Here is an 18,011-nt window from a genome sequence, read left to right as displayed (position 1 = left end):
GTGGTAGTACGCGCGCTACAGGGTCCAGCGCAGAAGAAAAATAGCTGCACGGCCTATTTCTTCCACCTTGTTCCTGTGTCAAAACCGCCAATGCACATCCTCCACTTTCACACACAAATAGTCTAAAACTTTTCTCATAGTTCGCGTACCCAAAACTGGAGCCGAGGATAATGCAGTTTTCAATCCATCAAATGCTCTCTGACATTCCTCATCCCACTGCAAAGGCATAACCGCATCTTTTCTAGTTAAATTCACTAATGGTTTCACAATTAACGCAAAATTACCAATCCATTGTCGGCAATATGAAGCCATGCCTATTATGGCTCTGACTACTTTTTGTGTCTTTGGAATAGGCATACAAGAAATACTTTCTATGCGTTCTGGCGTTAGTCTTCTCCCTCCTTTCGAAAGTAGGTAGCCCAAATAAGCCACCTCCTTTCGATTATACTGAAATTTCTTCAAACTAGCTTTATGGCCATGTACCGCTAGGTGTGACAGTAGTAATACAGTGCTTTCTTTACAAATCTCCTCTGTGTCTGCAGCTAACAGATCGTCTATGTATTGCAAGAGTACACAACCCACTGGTAATTCTAGCATGTCTAGCTGCTCTTTTAATGCTCTACTGTAAATACTTGGACTTTCCGTATAACCTTGTGGAATCCGCGTAAATGTAAATGATCGTCCTCCCAATGTGAACGCAAACAAATATCTACTGTCCTTGTCCGCTGGAATACTAAAGAATGCGTTTTTCAAATCTATTACACTAAAATATTCTGCTAAAACAGGTATCATTGTCAATATTGTAGTGACGTCTGGCACTAGAGGAAATTGCGGATCTACTACCTTATTCAATGCGCGTAGATCAATTATGAAACGGTATGGTACCTCATTACCTCCTTTTTTATAAACCGGAAGAATCGGGCTGTTGCATGTACTGCCTGTGATTTCCTCTATTACCCCTAATTTCACCAAATCGGTAACAATACTCTTCAATCCTTTCTCACCTTCAACCGAAATTTTGTATTGGGATATTCGTGGTAGGGTAACACCTTCTTTCAAAATAATCTTTACTGGCTCTATCTTTAAACATCCCACATCGTTTTCATGCATTGCCCATATACAGGTTGGTACTTTACTTAGTTCCCCTGGTAACGCTTCAGACATGAATTCTGACACCGGGGCATCATGTGGCCATATCATTAGAAACACTCCTTCTGTCGTGCAATGTATAACAGAACCTAGTTTTTTCAACAAATTTAATCCCAACAAATTTTCTCCACAATTTTCTGTTAGAAGGAAAGGACAATGTTCAGTAAATGGTCCTGTGGTAACTGGGACTGGTTTGGACACTGGGTTTATGACTGGTGTACCTGCGAACCCTACGGAAATATTCTTTTGCCCTGACAGTGGTATATTCGGAACCAAGTGATGGTCTATTGAACACTTCTGTGCTCCTGTATCTACAAGAAAGCGGTGCTCCTCATTCCCGACTCTCATTTCTACGTAGGGTCCTCTCTGATTCACGGGAATAGACACTGGTTCCGACCCCTGTCCTGGGCTGTCCTATTGGGGAAATAACACATCGTCCGATGTGTAATCATTACTATTACTGTAATACGTGTTTGGCTGTGTATCGAATACATTTACACTCTTCCCTCTATTTCTCCCACTCTGATTTCCATATTGTTGATTTTGCTGTCCCTTATTCTGGTTTGGGGCATTTTGGTTTTGGCCTTGGTTTTGATTACCTCCGTTATTATGATGCTGCTGCATACTATTCCTATTTGGTCCATTCGCTCCTGGGTGTCCTCTATGCTGTCTCCTCTGACCAGACCCATTTCTATTCTGTAGATGCGGGCATTGCGCTCGCCAATGTCCTTCTAATTTACAATATGCACACTGATTCGGCCCCACTGTTCCCCATGCATATTCGAACTACTCCTTCCTTGTGCGTTCCCTCGCCCTCTATTATGCCCTGTTACTTACTGCAATAGTACCTGTGTTCTAATTAGACATTCCTTCAAGTTTGCCCCCATCTGTTTTAGCAATGATAATTCGTTCACCATCTCCTTCTGCCCCGGCGATGGTAACTGCTGTCGTTAATTATGCGACCCCTTTTCCCCCTTCCCAGGTCTCCCGACTTCCCTACTTCTGTACGCGGGTGTAGTAAACACTTTGACAGGTGCAGTAAATATTTCGACATAAGCATTATCTAATTCATCTCTACGGTCAAAAAGTCCATACACATGTTCTCTCACTTCTTCATCCCTCTCCCTACAGCGTGCTAATGCATTCAAATCTAACAATCGCTGCGGTGGTAATTTCCCAATTAGCTGTTTCCATTTCTCCACCAAATATTCACCCATGCATTCCAACACTACCTGTCTTTCGTTGCTTCTACGAAAGTCATATATCGAAGCCAATGTCGCCGTCCCATCATTCCCGTCTATATACATCTCTGCCTGTTGCTGCAATTCCACCTTCCTTTCTTTGCTGATTGCGCTGCGGGTTACCCTCGTGCACCCCCTTTGGTCAGTCCCGCCTCTTGCCCCCGCGGTTTCAACTTCAACCCCGGGAGGAACGGCCGGTACCGAGCCTGTGTCTAAGGCGGAAGGTGCGGATGGGACAATAGGAACAGGGAGTGTCTGTTGTGGGGCTGGTTGGCTAATAGGAAGTGTTACGTGCGCGGTCTGTGGCTGTGGGAGGGCTTGAGCTACTGGAGGGGGAGCTTGGGCTACAGGCGGGGTCTGGGCAATAGCTACTGACGTGTCTGGTCTTATTTCTGTTCTTGGGCCTTGTTTTGTATGGGTCAATATATTTTCTATCAATTCATCTGCTATGTGTAATTCTCGCTGTGGGTATATCTTTTCTATATTCAACTGGTCACGCCTGCCTGCCCTTCTTAGACTCTCAGTCCACTCCTCCTCTTGTTTTTCTTCCGCTACCTCACCTTTTGATTTATGCCTGCACGCATGCTTTGCTCTGCTTTTAAATCGGAGCATTGCTTCCTTTCTCCAGTCTTTAATAGTCTCAAATGCTGCAGGACGCGCTTTCTTTCTTATCAACACCCTTTCCAAGTTATCTATCCTCGCCATCTCAAAACTACCATTAATCGGCCACTGATGGTCTTGTTGCATTCTGGTTTGCCTATGCCATGTCTCACAGAATATTATCGCACCCACTCCATACTTCACATACATCTCATACGCCGGCGTTCCCCCAGGTGGTACAATTTGGCCATCTTCCAAAGAATGTCTACCACAGCGGAAACACCCCGCTAGGGTGGACAATACCCCAGGCATGTTTCAACCTTCCCCCTGGTTAATCAACCTTACCTAGGGTGTTTGATTTTGCAAAGTCAACTCTCAACCAATATCAGGATGCTTTGAATCGGGGAATGACTCACCTAATAAATCAAGTCGTCTGTATACTGACACATCAAAGGACATCGTGTCTGCGTTTCTTGGCTTCCGCCTCGTTTCGGGACCCTCGCCTCCTTGTTCTTTAGCCAGGCATGTCGATCAGGGATCAGATGTGTGCAGATTTGCAAAGGAGTCTCTCATCACTTTTACGGGGGCGCCCCGAACACCCCGAACACCTCGTCCCGTCCTCGTCGTTCTCTGCCTTTCTCAATTACAACGTTACGTGAAGGAACAAGTGGGGGAGGGTTCCTATTAGGGCGCCATCTTGAAAGGGGCCCCTAGGGGACCCTGACGTCTATGGAAACAAAGCGGGTCACCACACACGATAGAGACGCCAGACACGAGGTTGTATTCCCAAAGCTAGGGTTTTATTGCAAAGCAAAAGTCTCAGTTGGCCAACTCGGTCTCACGCCCCGCAACGTGTATCTCTAGACCTCGAGGGACGCAAGAGAGTGAATTACGTACATCAGTTACATATATACAACATGCATATCAAACAATCAGCTATGACATGTTTAACACCCCCCCTTTATTGGGTTTCTTTGAACTTGGTGTGATGATGGACATCTCCGTCCACTATGACACCTTCAAACATCTAATCTAGTAACAATTTGCAATTTGTGAGTCCGAAGGCATCTTTCAGTTATTGAATAGAACACGGCGCTTTTGTTCTTGGAAGCGAACTACATACGGGGGGAGTTGCATTCCGGGCCTTGCTATCTATCAGGTGCTATTCGCGTCCTGGGAGCCGACATGCTCTAGCGGGCTCAGCAAAGGGGGGCCGTTAGAAGAGCATAATTCAAGCCTTTAGCTGTATTATTCTAACATATTCTACCATATAACGAGACTGGCTGGCAGCTGTGAAATGATTAAATGCCCTGCAGCTCTGCTTCAAGGCTACATTCGGGAGGGAGCCGGGCATTCTTCCTGGCACTGCCTACGTTTGTGTTTCAGCAAACTCTTGTTATCCTTACGGCCCTGCGGCCTTGTCCTTTTCACATACAGACAACAATGTTCCACAGTCGAGCAGTGTAAGTGGAAAATATATTGCTAAGCAATAGGAACAGAAAGCAATGAGCAATGGTTAGAAAACAAAATGGTGATTCTTGCTACATCAAAATGGCCGTTCATTGATAAACTCGAAAACCTATATTCTGTCGTATCGTGCATGTGACGGTTGGTCCACGGCCACCAAAATGCATTTGCGGTCTCAAAGTAGAGGTATCTGTATTTCTAGACTGACAGAATCGTGAACTGTCTGACCGTGTGATCTTCGGCAACTGGCCCTGGTGTCTTTCGACCCTGGCTCGGGCCCTTTGACTTTTGAACGCCTGTCTCTGAATGTTTCTTGATTCTGCCTGACTAACCAAAATATGGCCTGTGATTTTTGCCTCCAACTCCCTCTTGGTATCTCAGGTGCTAAGTGTGTTTTTGCCCCGGTAGATTTTCATGTCACGGATACACGTTTGTTTAGTAGACCAAACTGTCAAAAAGTGATCGCAATCGTATTTGCGGTAACGTGTTTTGTTCGCAACACCGGTTCATTCAAACACAGGGTACTTACCTTGAGACTTATTGTACAAAGTGAATTGGTTAGTTGTAGTATATTTAACGTATGGTTTTTCTTTGAATTTAATAGAAGTGTTGTGTTTATAACTAATGGTTTAAAAATAAATGTACTTATATTTTTCTACCTGAAACCTTGAGTCAGTGTTTGCTTGAGTCACAGTAATTGTGGTCCCTTTGTGTAATCTCTGCTACTGCTCACATACTCTTGAGATAAGCCTGGCTGCTTCACCACTGCTACCACTCTGACTTAGTAGTACAGGCTTGTACCAAAGGTAAAACTTGTATTGCCACCTGTAGTCTTAATTGTGTGTAATGGTCCCTAAGGGCACTGCACAGGATTCTGCCTAACAAGGCCCTACAGGTAATTTTGAAACTATTTGCTTACAGCCCCTTATTATATCAGTGTGAAGAGGGACACTATCAACATGTCAGAGGAAGCAAAGGAAGGGACTGTCCACGAAGCAGGATATATTAAAAGTATTATTGGAGTTCAGGGCAATGTGGTCAGACAGCAAGACTCCAGTCATGGAACTAAATGGGAAAGTAGAGAAAATGGAGGACAGACTAGTAGTAGTCAAAAGCAACCGACTCACAGTGGATGTTCTGGAGTTGAAATACAGCACAAGATTGGCTGGTCTGGAGAAGAGAAATATTGATATGGAAAGAAAAGTTAATGACGTTGAAAACAGGGCAATCTCCATCTGTTTGATGTCCCAGAGTCAGAAGGGGAGACCGCCTAAACAGGTGGAGAAAATTGTCCATAAGATTGTGTATATCCTCTTTGGTGAAGAAGGGGGTTTCACCCTGAAAATGGACCATGCCCTTTCAGGAATAAGGCAGTGTTCAGGGACGAGATTGATTGTGGAACACTGTCAGAACTAATAATATAAGGTGAGACTCCTTAGCAAAGCCAGAACCCAGAGAGGAACGGAATACAATGGACAGAGGATCTGCATACTACTATGGCCAAAAGAAGAGAATGTAAAACCCTTGTTTCCTGTCTGCGAGACAAGGGAATAAAGCGTAGGCAGGTGTAAAGTAGTAGACTGTAGTCGGAATGCAGGGTTCACAAGGTATGATTTATTGCTGTGTTAAACTTTCAAACAACCTCTCACTATAAACAACAAAACATGCTTAAATGTGGCTCAGCAGGCTTGCTCGGAAAAAAGGTGAGTCAATTCAGAGTTTGCATGAATGTCCTCTTAACCTTTGCTCCTCTTTGAAAGAAAAATAATCAGGTCACATAAATTCCTTACCCCGGACACTAGCTTTCCGTTCCTTCGCCAGCTGTCCAAATTGGGTTATAAAGAAAATGAAAACAAACAGACAGGGTAAACCCACGGAAACACTGTCCTTTGAAAATGGTTTACGCCCCGATTTTCCTTGTCAGTGAATCCGCTTCGGTAGTGTTCCCGGCGCTGCCGCTCTTCGAGCCTCTCCTGGCGGAGAGTCTGCCCCTTGATAAGGATCTCGCGATGCCGAGCCTTCAGCCTCCTAGTATGCCCAGTGTACATCACCTGGGGATTCCTCCCACTTCTCTGTGGTCTCCGGCCAGTGCTGCTGCTGTAATGAGAGACACCTGATGAGTTTCCCGGGGCTTCTTTTAACTCATACTTTGCTCCTCCCCTCAGCTTCCACCCGCCTTTCCTGCCCACTTCCCACACCTGCAGCCAGTTTGCCTTCACTCCTCCACCCTGCTCCATGCACTGTTTGTCCCACACCTGCAGCCAGCTTGCCTTCACACCTCCACCCTGCTCCATGCACTGTTTGTCCATCCCAACCTGTACTGCTATGGGGGTACCTGCCACTGTACCGCATGACAGGGCTGTATCTATACCGCTTCCCTTTGTTCATTTTATCTTTTCCCCCACCTGGTCTCCATTTCCCGTGGTGGTTTATGGGACATGTAGGTTTGTTCTGTCCTGCTGATGTAACATTTTGGGTGCTGGGTCTGAAAGTTAGAATGGGGTTGTCTTTTATCTCCATTGCCTCTTTGACCTCCTCACAGCAGGGATACCTTTTTCCTCTGATTTCTTTTTAAATAAAAAACGAATCATATGTACTGATGGACAGGGAAGAGACAGAAGATGTTGATCACCTGATGGAGAGAATCACATGCTAATGGAACATATGAGGCAGAAAGAGATAAAGGGCCTCATCAGGGGTTGGGCGGAGCGACAAAAATGCAGTGGTCACACTATTACCGCTGCATTACCGCTCCGCCCAATCCCGAGTTTGGGTAGAAAGTGGGAGGTTTACCTTCAGCTATTTGCTGGAGGTAAAGATCTTCCCTTTCTGCCCATTTGCAGCGCTATTACCGCAGCGCTAATACAGCTGAGATAAAAAGAGAAAGGATGACCAGAAGAGAGTGCTTTTAAACATTCTTGTTCGTGTAGAGGATTGGGCTGGGGAGCTAGGCAAATTGTGTATTTAAAGCATGAAAGGGGTATAGCATAAGGGCCAATTGGGTGATTGGTGCAATTATATTTGTTGTAGTTTGGAGGAGATGTTGATTGATGAAGGGGAGTTTTGATAAGAGAAAGGATGAAAGTTGAAGGGTGGGGTCTATGGGCTACTTTCCGAACCATGTCATTCTTGACACTGAGGTGTGGGCTGCAAAACATCTCTGTGATGGGCTTACAAGCCTAATTCATGCCCACAGTTGTTCATGAAGGGTTGGTCTGAATGCAGGCTTGTTATAATTGGAGACGGGTGAGGGGAAGGGTTTCTAGCCAGGCTACGGACAGGAAAACACGGGTGAGACATCCAAAGGAATGCAACACAAAGACTGTGACAAAAAGGAGACTGAAGGGGATCCAAGATCTGCCAGTAGAAACAGGGAAGATAGAGGTTGCTATATAGGAAGCAAAATCACCTACTGGATTTTAGTAGGATGGCAAAAGATCTTTCATAGCATTTGAATTTAAGAAATGAGTTTAGAAATACTTTTATACAGGAATCCAATTATCAAAGGGTTGACCAAAGGGACATAAGGGGAAGGAGGGGTGGGATTGGTTCTTTCTATTGGCCGTCACAAGAAAATACAAAAGCCAGAGTTGGAATCTTACTAACAAAAAAGACAATTAAAGTAGGGAAGTCAGCGCGACAAAGTCACTGGAAGGTAGTCTTCCAATATGGAGAGAACTCTTGGAGGGATTAGAGGTAACCATAGTAGTCCTACATAGTGCAAACCTGGGGCACGTCAAATTTCTATGCCTGGCTTTGACAAACCTAATGAATTGGGCTACGGGCACCATATTAATGGGAGGCAATATCAATTCCACACTAAATCCGACAATGGATAAATAATTATCAGGGAGCAACAGATCAGGGAAGCACCTACAAGAACGCATTCCAAGAATTGATGACAGATTGGGACCTGCTATGCATTTGGGATATTCACCCAACAAGCAGAGAATTTATGATTTACTCGGCCCACACAAAAGCTATTCACAAATAGACTTTATTTTCATAGAGAAGGACAGCTGTGAAAGGGTTAAATTATCAGATATTTTGCTGATAGCCTAGTCAGACCATGACATTGGGCCTCATTACGAGTTTGCTGGTAAAAAAGTAAATTACCGGGAGATCCAAGATGTCCGCCGTGTAGAGGAGATGCGCTCCTCAAGTCTCTGTCTGAGCAGCAACTTTTAAAGGTTGAAAGAAGCAGCTGCGGAGGGCTCCGACACTGCAAATCAATGTCAGAGTCTAATTTATAAAGAGGGAACTGTACGCAGCCGTGAGAAGCCCGACCGCGAAGCAGTTCTGCACCCGACCGGATGCAGAGGACGCTGCGTGTAGTGCTATGCGGCTGCGCACACGTGGGAAAAGCCAGCGGCCCGGGCCGCGAGAGAAGTAGACCCCCCCATGACAGCAGAGCACTGAGGTTGGCGGGCCATGAACGGAGCGTGGCGGCAGGTCGAGTCACTGATCCGGGAGCCGTACCGGAGAGGCGGGCGGCCGCGCTGCGGGTACGTTGGAGAGAGAGCACGGCCGGATCCTGCACCCGCCCGGAAGCTAGGAAGGACGGCTGAGCCAGGTACGGGGCCTCCCGGGGGCAGGAACGAGGCATAGAGAAGCGCAGCGACGAAGCTGCAAGAAAGAAGGGGGGGCCCAGTGAAGCCAAGGGCAGTCCCCAACAGAGGGACAGAGTGCCAGAAACCAGGGACGAGGAGGAAGCTACAGCACGCGACACCTCCCATTGGGAGCAGGGTTGGAGTGGTGGATCCCTGCAGCCCCCTCACCCCCCCACCCACCTGTGAAGCAGCAAAAGCAAAACAAACAGCAAAAATGCCTCCTCTCACTCATAGGGAGGACCCCAGCCCTCTCAGAGGGGTCATTTAGAACTCATCAGTGGCAAATCACGTACGCTCAATACTCACTCCATAAAACAGGGCAACGGTGGAGGAATCCAGTACCCTGAAGTCACAGGGAGAAGCAGCAAAATTAGAACACCTCAAACACAGGAAACAAGCCTGGCAAACGCTATTTCACCCCGAAGGATCCCAATACTAGGCAGTCCTGATTCTGAGGGTAATGCAGGACTAGCCCTCCCTTTTCCAGGGACATAGGGCAGTGGAAATCACGCCGGACTAGGACCTGAGTGAGAAGGGAATTAGACAGATAGCTCGGCGAAGCGGAGGGTCGAAATCCCTCCACAGAATCAAGACAACTGATCCAGCCATTGCCAAACTCAGGCTGGCAAAGGAAGCGAGGTGGATCCTTATCAATCCCAACGCAACCAGGAAAACATCTAGTCACATAGGTGGGATTCAATATGAGTGCTGTGCCTGCCTAACCCGGAAGAATCTGATGCCAGGTGAAAATCTAGAGGTGCTTCAAGGAAGCCTAAAGGAGTACAGGCTCGTGTAGAATTCCAGATAGAGAGGTGTTGGAAAAATAAACAAGCAGAGAAGGACGCATCACTGGCGACTCGGCAGGATAACGCAGAATCCGAAAGCGCAGGTGCGGAAGCGGACATGGCTTCGGACAATAAAGAAGTGTTGACATGCCTGAAGGGAATGGAAACGAGAATGATGAGCACATTCCAGAGCCAACTGGGGCAACTGAAGGAAGAGCTGAAGCTGGCCTTACAGGACATTAAGAAAGAAGTTAATGATCTTGGAGAGAGAGTGGACACGGTGGAAAATGGTCTCTCCTGTGTGGCAGAGGATACCAAACAGAACAGCATCCTGTTAGAACAACTGGCCAGAGCTACAACTAACCTGGAAATACAGGCAGAGGATTTAGAAAATAGATCCCGAAGATCAAACATTAGTGTCAAAGGCCTAACAGAGACAGTACTGGACGTGGACTGTCGGTCCACGCTAGAACAATGCTTCAGCAGTCTCATTCAAGATACCCCACCGGAAGAGATCCGCTTTGACAGAATACACTGAATTGCCCCAAGAAGAAATGAACCCAGAAACAGACCCAGGGATGTGCTGGTCGTCTGCACCTCCTTTATCCAGAAGGAAGACATTTTGAAAAGCGGCAGTTCACATACGGAGCTAACAATCAATGGAAGTCGGGTAAAACTTTTGACACTACATAAGAGGAGGCTGATGAGACCAGTGACAAAAGAACTGACGGCCAAACACACAAGATACCAATGGGCATATCCCTTTGGCTTAAAATTTACGTGGGGCGGAAAGACTCACCGGATCAGCACAAGCGAGGAGGGAATGTCAATATTACACATTGGAGAAGACACAGGGCATATGGAAACGGCTATATGCCAACCCCACCGGAAAGTCGCAAGCAACCAATGGGAGTGGATGTCGGAGAGGTCTGCGAAAAAGGACAGAGGGGGGTCCCTGATGTGTCTCCGTTCAAAAATTGACTGAACCAGATGAACCACTCAAACTGAGTGAGACTGAATTTAAATCTCCCCGGATCAAGGGACGATGGAACGAAATTAAGCTGCACAAAACATATCTACAAGCGAGGACGGAGAACGAAGGAGAGGCATCTTGGATGCTGGGCATGTCAATGTCCAGGTGAAGAAGAGTGTTTGAAGAGAAAAGGGCCCAAAGCCCTGATCGTGAATCAGGGAGAGTCTGTATGGATTCTGGCCAAGTAGGCGGGAGGGGAAAGGGGGAGGGCAGGGGAGGTGGGAGGGGGGACACAGGAGAGAATGGGGAAAAGAGTTAACCGTAGAAGGGAGAAAAATACATTATGGTTCCGAGTGCAAAATTGGACTATTGAAAACAGCGACCCATTAAGCAAATACATTCAGGGGACTAGGGGTAACAGGCAGGATCAAAAGACCCCACAGGTCACGATCAATGGATGATGCAGTGATAGTGTCCCTAAATGTGCAGGGATTAAATTCTCCAGCGAAACGCTGTTCAATCCTGGGGAGGCTAGTGGAGCTTAAGGTGTCAGTGGCGATCCTACAAGAGACACATCTCCCGGAGGACGAAAAGCAAATGACCCACAGACTATTCCCTCAACAATATTTTGCCTCAGGAGGAAAGAAATCAAAGGGGGTGGCAATCTTATTGAGCAGCGAACTGGGGTTCCGGAAAGAGCAAATGCTTACAGTCCCGGAGGGAAGGTTCATAGGTCTTAAGGGTCGGATCAAGGGTCAGAAATACACTATTATTGCATTATACCTACCTAACGACAATCAGGACAAGTACATTCAGGGGGTTTTGGATACATTTGGTGGGTGGTGTGAAGGACAAACAATAATATGAGGAGATTTTAACTGTGTGATGGACCCATCATTAGATAAAACACTACCGGCGACAACGGCAGACAGGAGGAAGAGGCAGGCATTAGGCAAACTCTTCCGGGACCTGGGGGTGATCGAGACCTGGAGGTTCTTCCATGAAAGGGACACAGAGTACACACATTTCTCAGCAGTCCATCGGGGGTATTCCAGGATCGACATGATCCTAGTGTCGGCTACGTTGATTCCACAAGTAAGGAAGGTGGATATAGGGATCCAATATCTGACGGACCATGCACCAGTTAATAATACACATGGACACGGGCGAGGTTAAAACGAATAAAGCAAAGCGATGGCCGCTTAATGAGCTTATTCTGAAACTCATAGCGCTTAGAGCGAATATAGAAGAGTCAATCCTCAACTACTTTAGGGAAAATGACAAGGAAGGGATGGACTTTGGAATGGTTTGGGACACGGGAAAGGCAGTCATACGTGGGGAATTCATGTCACAGGCAGTAATATACAAGGGGGAGCGGGCACTAGCAACACAAAAACTGGAAAAGGAACTGAGAGAAGCAGAAACCCAGCACAAATGAAGACAGACACAAAAGTCACTCAGATCCCTTAAAAAAATTAGAGCACAATTGGAAGCCCACACAGCAGATGGAGTAGCACAGTCCCTCCTGTGTACCAGACAGTCCTACTATGTCCATGGGAAAAGCAAATACATTCCTAGTGGCCAAGCTACAAAAATAGAAATCCCGCAACTATATGACACAATTGAGGGGTAGTCAGGGAGAACTGTGCTCGGGGGGAAAAGAGAAGATGGAGATAATGATAAAATATCACACACATTTATTAAAGCAAGAGGAACTACATCCCCAAGTCCAAGAAAGGTATCTGTCTGAAGGTATCGGTCTGAGAAAACCCTCCCGCAAATCACAGAAGAGGAAAATGAGGCAGTAGGATCGGAGATAACAGCACAGGAAGTCAGCGATGCAATAACCGGGCTACCGGCAAATAACACCCCTGGACCAGATGGCCTTGAGGGGGGAATTCTATAAAACTTTCCGTACACAACTATTGGCGCCATTAGTAAAGCTCTTTAATGTAATCAGAAAAAAAGGTATAGTCACCCCAGATATGGGTAGATCCCTAACTTTATTAATACCAAAACCGGGGAGGGACCCCTTAGAGTGTGCCAACTATCGAGCCATAGCATTGTTGAACTCAGATGCTAAGCTTTATGCGAAAATTGTGCCAACTAGACTGGGGAAGGTCCTCCTGAGAATTATACATCCCGACCAAACAGGGTTTATTACAGGCAGAAACACCCAACATAATGTGAGACGGGCTTTAAACATCATTGAAGTAGGCACCTGAACAGGCCAGCGCTTCTCTTTGGCAGCTTTAGATGCCAGAAGAGTGTTTGACAGTCTGGATTGGAGCTATCTGAAGTTTGTACTAGAGAGGTTCGTATGTGGGCCCCATTTTATCAACATGGTATTAGCAAACTTCCGGATCCCGTCAGTTCAGCGCTCTAGCAACATGGAAGTCCGACTGCACCTTGGGCATGAAGGAGGGGTGTGTCCACAGCACCACCCTCGTCTCGTGGAAAGTCAGGTATGGAGGTTTACAGGCGAGGACTTGGATCTCTCCCACTCGTCGTGCGGAGGTGATGGCCACAAGAAACGCTGTCTTCCACGACAGGAACTTCAACGGTGCTGAATGCAGCGGCTCAAATGGAGGTCTCATGAGCCTGGTCAGCACCACGTTGAACTCCCACGCCGGGGCCGGAACCCTCACCGGCAGGATCGATCGGAACAGTACTTTCATGAACTCCTTCACCAGGATAGGACCATAGCGACGAGCGCCCCGTAGTCCTGGTGTAGCGGGAGATAGCCCCCAGATGGATCTTGATGGAGGCATGCGCCAGCCCCGCCTTCACCAGCGATAGCAAGTACAGTAGCACTTGAGGGGCCGTAATCCGCAGAGGGTTAATCTTCTGTGCACAGCAACAGACAGAGAACCTCTTCCATTTGTTCCCATAGCACTTGAGAGTCGAGGACGGCCTGGCCTTTGCAAGCACATCCTTGCAGTCTGCCGGGATATCCAACCCTCTGAACTCTAGTGCTGCAGGAGCCAGGCCTGCAAGTTCAGTGACCCCGGGTCGTGGTGGAGGATGGCGCCTCCTTCTCTGGCGAGAAGATCCGCGTCCGTCTGCAGTTTGACTGGGGGGGACGCTGACATGTCCAGAAGGTCCGGGAACCAGATCTGTCTCGGCCACGCCGGTGCGACCAGGATCATCCTGCACCGGGACCGTCTGAGTTGACTGATGAGTCACACCAGCAACGGCAGCGGTGGGAACGCATACAGGAAGAGGCCGTCCCAGGGGAATGAGAAGGCATCTCCCATGCTCCCTGGCTGGGGAAACCTGCTGGCGAACCTCCGGCACTTGGCGATCATCGCCGTCGCGAACAGGTCGATCTGGGGATTGCCCCATCATCGGAATAGGAGATCCACTTGATCCTGCTGCAGCCCCCACTCGTGGTAAGAGGGCAGCTCCCTGCTGAGTGAGTCGGCGATGGTGTTCTTTATTCCTGCCAGATGGAAGGGTACCAGAAGCATCCCCTGGGCGACGGCCCAGTGCCACAGATCTTGGGCTTCCTTGGATAGGGCTAGAGATCTGGTGCCTCCATGCTTCCGGATGTAGAACATTGTGGTGGTGTTGTCGGTGAAGATCCTTACGGAAGGAAAGACCTGAGGGCCCAGAACACGGGTCGGAGCTCCAGGACACTAATGTGTAGTGACCTCTCCTCCGGGAGCCAAAGGCCTCTTGCTTGGAGAGCCCCGGTGTGCGCTCCCCATCCATCCAAGGAGGCGTCCGTCTTCACAGTTTCCTGATGTGCCGAGGTCTGGAAGTCCATGCCCGCCGCCAGATGCGCGCGGGTGCCCCACCACCGGATCGCTTGCTGGAAAGTCTCATTGAGTGAGATCCTGTCTTCGAAGCTGCCCGCCGCTTGCATCCAACGGGCGTCAAGGAACTCCTGTAGTGGTGGCATCCGCAGTCTGCACAGGCGCACGAGGTAGTTGCAAGAGGACATCATGCCGAGCAGGGACTTGATGGACCTCACCCTGGCCTCGTCCATGGTCAACATCCGGTGTACCTTGTCCAGGATGGCCTTTGTCCTTTCCTCCAACGGACAAGCCAATCGTGCCACTGTGTCGAGCATGGCTCCCAGGACCAGGGCGACTTGCGACGGTACCAAGTGGGATTTCGCGAAGTTGATCGAGAATCCCAGATCCGTGAGCAGTTGGATGGTCTTCGCTGTGTGATCGATGGCGAGTTTTCTTGACTTTGCTCGGATGAGGCAATCGTCCAGGTAGGGGTAGACGTGGATCCCCTGCAGGCTCACCCGCGCCGCCACTGGTGCGAGGCACTTGGTGAACACCCTAGGCGCCGACTTCAATCCGAAAGGAAGGGCCTTGAACTGATAGTGTCGCCCTTGGACCACACATCGTAGGATTTTTTGATGTCCTTTTAGAATGGGGATGTGAAAGTAGGCATCCTCCAAGTCCAGCGACGATAGGAAGTCGCCCTCCTCCAGCAGGCCGCTTGACGGTACGATGAGGAGCTGCCGCCGAAACCTTTGGAGGCACCTTGCTTGCCTCCGGAGTTCCGAAAGGACGGCCGCCGTTGTTGAAGAACACCCAAGGCCCAAGCCGTCTCGGTGTCCGCCTTGATGTCCTGCATGTTAGGCAGAATCCTGTGCAGTGCCATTAGGGACCACTACACACAATTAAGACTACAGGTGGCAATACAAGTTTTACCTTTGGTACAAGCCCGTACTACTATGTCAGAGTGGTAGCAGTGGTGGAGCAGCCAGGCTTATCTCAAGAGTATATGAGCAGTAGCAGAGATTACACAAAGGGACCACAATTACTGTGACTCAAGCCAACACTGACTCAAGGTTTAAGGTAGAAAAATATAAGTACATTTATTTTTAAACCATTCGTTATAAACACAACACTTCTATTAAATGTCAATGAAAACCACACGTTAAATATACTACAACTAACCAATTCACTTTGTACAGTAAGTCTCAAGGTAAGTACTCTGTGTTTGAATGAACCGGTGTTATGAACAAAACACGTTACCGCGAATACGATTGCGATCACGTTTTGACAGTTCGGTCTACTAAACAAACACGTATCCGTGACATGAAATGCTACCGGGGCAAAAACACACTTAGCACCTGAGATACCCAGAGGGAGTTGGAGGCAAAAATCACAGGCAATATTTTGGTTAGGCAGGCAGAATCAAGAAACACTCAGAGACAGGAGTTCAAAAGTCAAAGGGCCGGAGCCAGGGCCGAAGGACACCAGGGCCAGTTGCCGAAGATCACACGGTCAGACAGTTCACAATTCAACGTAGCCAAAAGTACTTCGATATTGTCAATGTTCGGAAGCAAAAGTTGTAAGAAGGAGGGAAGACAAGGGCAAGCCTGGAAAATGAAGAAAAAGGGATTCACCCAGTTTCCTCAACAGAACACAGTACCTTGTTCCAATGGTGCAGCTGGTGCCCTGGCAGTTGTTCCTGTTGGGTTTCCCGCAGACCCACGATTCCTGGAGCTTCGTTGTGAAGGAGGACGTCTGAAGGGGGTCTGCACCAGACAGGGATGAAGCCGGCAGCAGCGATAAGGAATAAAAGGTGCGCTCCTTAAAACAGGAGAGGCTCTTCAGGTGGCTATCTGGACCACTACAGCAGTGTGCAGCGTTTTCGACCACGGAAGAGGATTCTCTGGCTGTAGAAGATGAGCTGGTTATCCCCACCAAGCTCAAGGGAAGAAGACTCCGGATTGGATCTTCTCTGAGTCGTTGAAGGGCAGATAGCTCAGGACTGCAGCAGGGCTTCACCGGGACAGGGTAGTTGCAGCAGCTGTCGTTATCTCTGCTTTTCTTCGGTTCCTTGTAGTTCCAGTGGCGACTCTCTGACTTATAGCCCAAAAGACCTGCCTTTTACGTGAAAAACCCCCATTCACGCCCGGACCACTACCCTGGCCAATCATGACAAAATGCGACTTGGGTTTCATCGGATACCCTGTGCAGGGGGTGACTACAGCCCTCCCTCACATTCAGCCTACCTAGACACCCAGGCTGCTTGAGGAGGGCTTCTGGGCAGAAGCCCGCCAAAAGACAGTGAACAAAGAAGGCAAACCTAGTTTACAGAGCAAAGTAAAACACAAGAAGGACTTTAACAAAAAGAAATGGCGAATAAACCCAACCGGAGCCAAGAAAAAGACGATTTGGTCAAGCGGGTTTATGTTCGAGGCTAATATAATAGCCAAGAGCAGTACCACGTTTATCTAATATAATCGCGGTAGAAAAGTTAGGGTAGATACCACTGCCACCTGCCAAGTCTAAATGTTAAAAGAGCGAAACATCGCTCTAGGAGGTACAGATAAAAAGGGATATGAGTTAACCCTTTCCAGTACTCCATGGAAGATGGGGTGTACTGGATCTGTGGTAGATTGACTAAGTAAAATTAATGGTAACTTTACCCTTTTCTGGGGGACAGTAGTCACCTCAGAAATGGAGTCGAGGGAAGTCTCAAAGACAACCCTGTGCCACAGCACTGAAGGTGCAGTGTGACACACAAAAAGAAGGGGGCTACTGAAGTGGTGTACTTCAGAGTCCACAAACACAAAAACAGGTAGAAACACATAGAAAAAAACAGGTAAGAGTGGGGGAAAAACTCTCACTCTTACCAAGTGGAATAAAATAAGCTCCAGAAGTCCAGCAAAGCTGCTGGGGAACTCACTAGGTGAGGGAAATTAGCCATAAATGAGAATTCTCCCTAACAACGCCTTGCAGCATAACCAATAAAAAGCTGATCGTACACTCTGACCTGGGACATCCGTGAGAGATAGAAACTCAAAGCTCTCCTAGGGTCCAACCTTTGGAGTCTCTCCTCTTCCTTACCAGGATATGGAGGAGGATAGAACGCCAGAAGAATTACCTTCTGGCTCAGATGGAATTCCGACACAACCTCCGGAAGAAAGGAAGGCCGCACCCTAAGACAACCCTGTCCTTATGGAACACAGTGAAGGGTGGTTTGGCGGAAAGTGCCTGCAACTCACTCACTCTGCGTGCGGAAGTAACCGCAACTAAAAATACAGTTTTAAAGGACAATAGTCGCAACGGACAAGAATGTAAGGGCTCAAACAGAGCTCCCATTAGGAACTTTAAAACCAAATTCAAATCCCATCCCGGCACCTGGAAAGGCGACGGTGAAAACACATTAGTTAGCCCTTTCAGAAACTGAGATATCAAAAGGATTTTAA

This window comes from Ambystoma mexicanum, chromosome 10, assembly GCF_040938575.1.
Source record: "Ambystoma mexicanum isolate Mex_15411 chromosome 10, UKY_AmexF1_1, whole genome shotgun sequence".
In the NCBI taxonomy this organism is placed as follows: Eukaryota; Metazoa; Chordata; class Amphibia; order Caudata; family Ambystomatidae; genus Ambystoma; species Ambystoma mexicanum.
Note: the sequence above shows the minus strand (reverse complement) of the source record.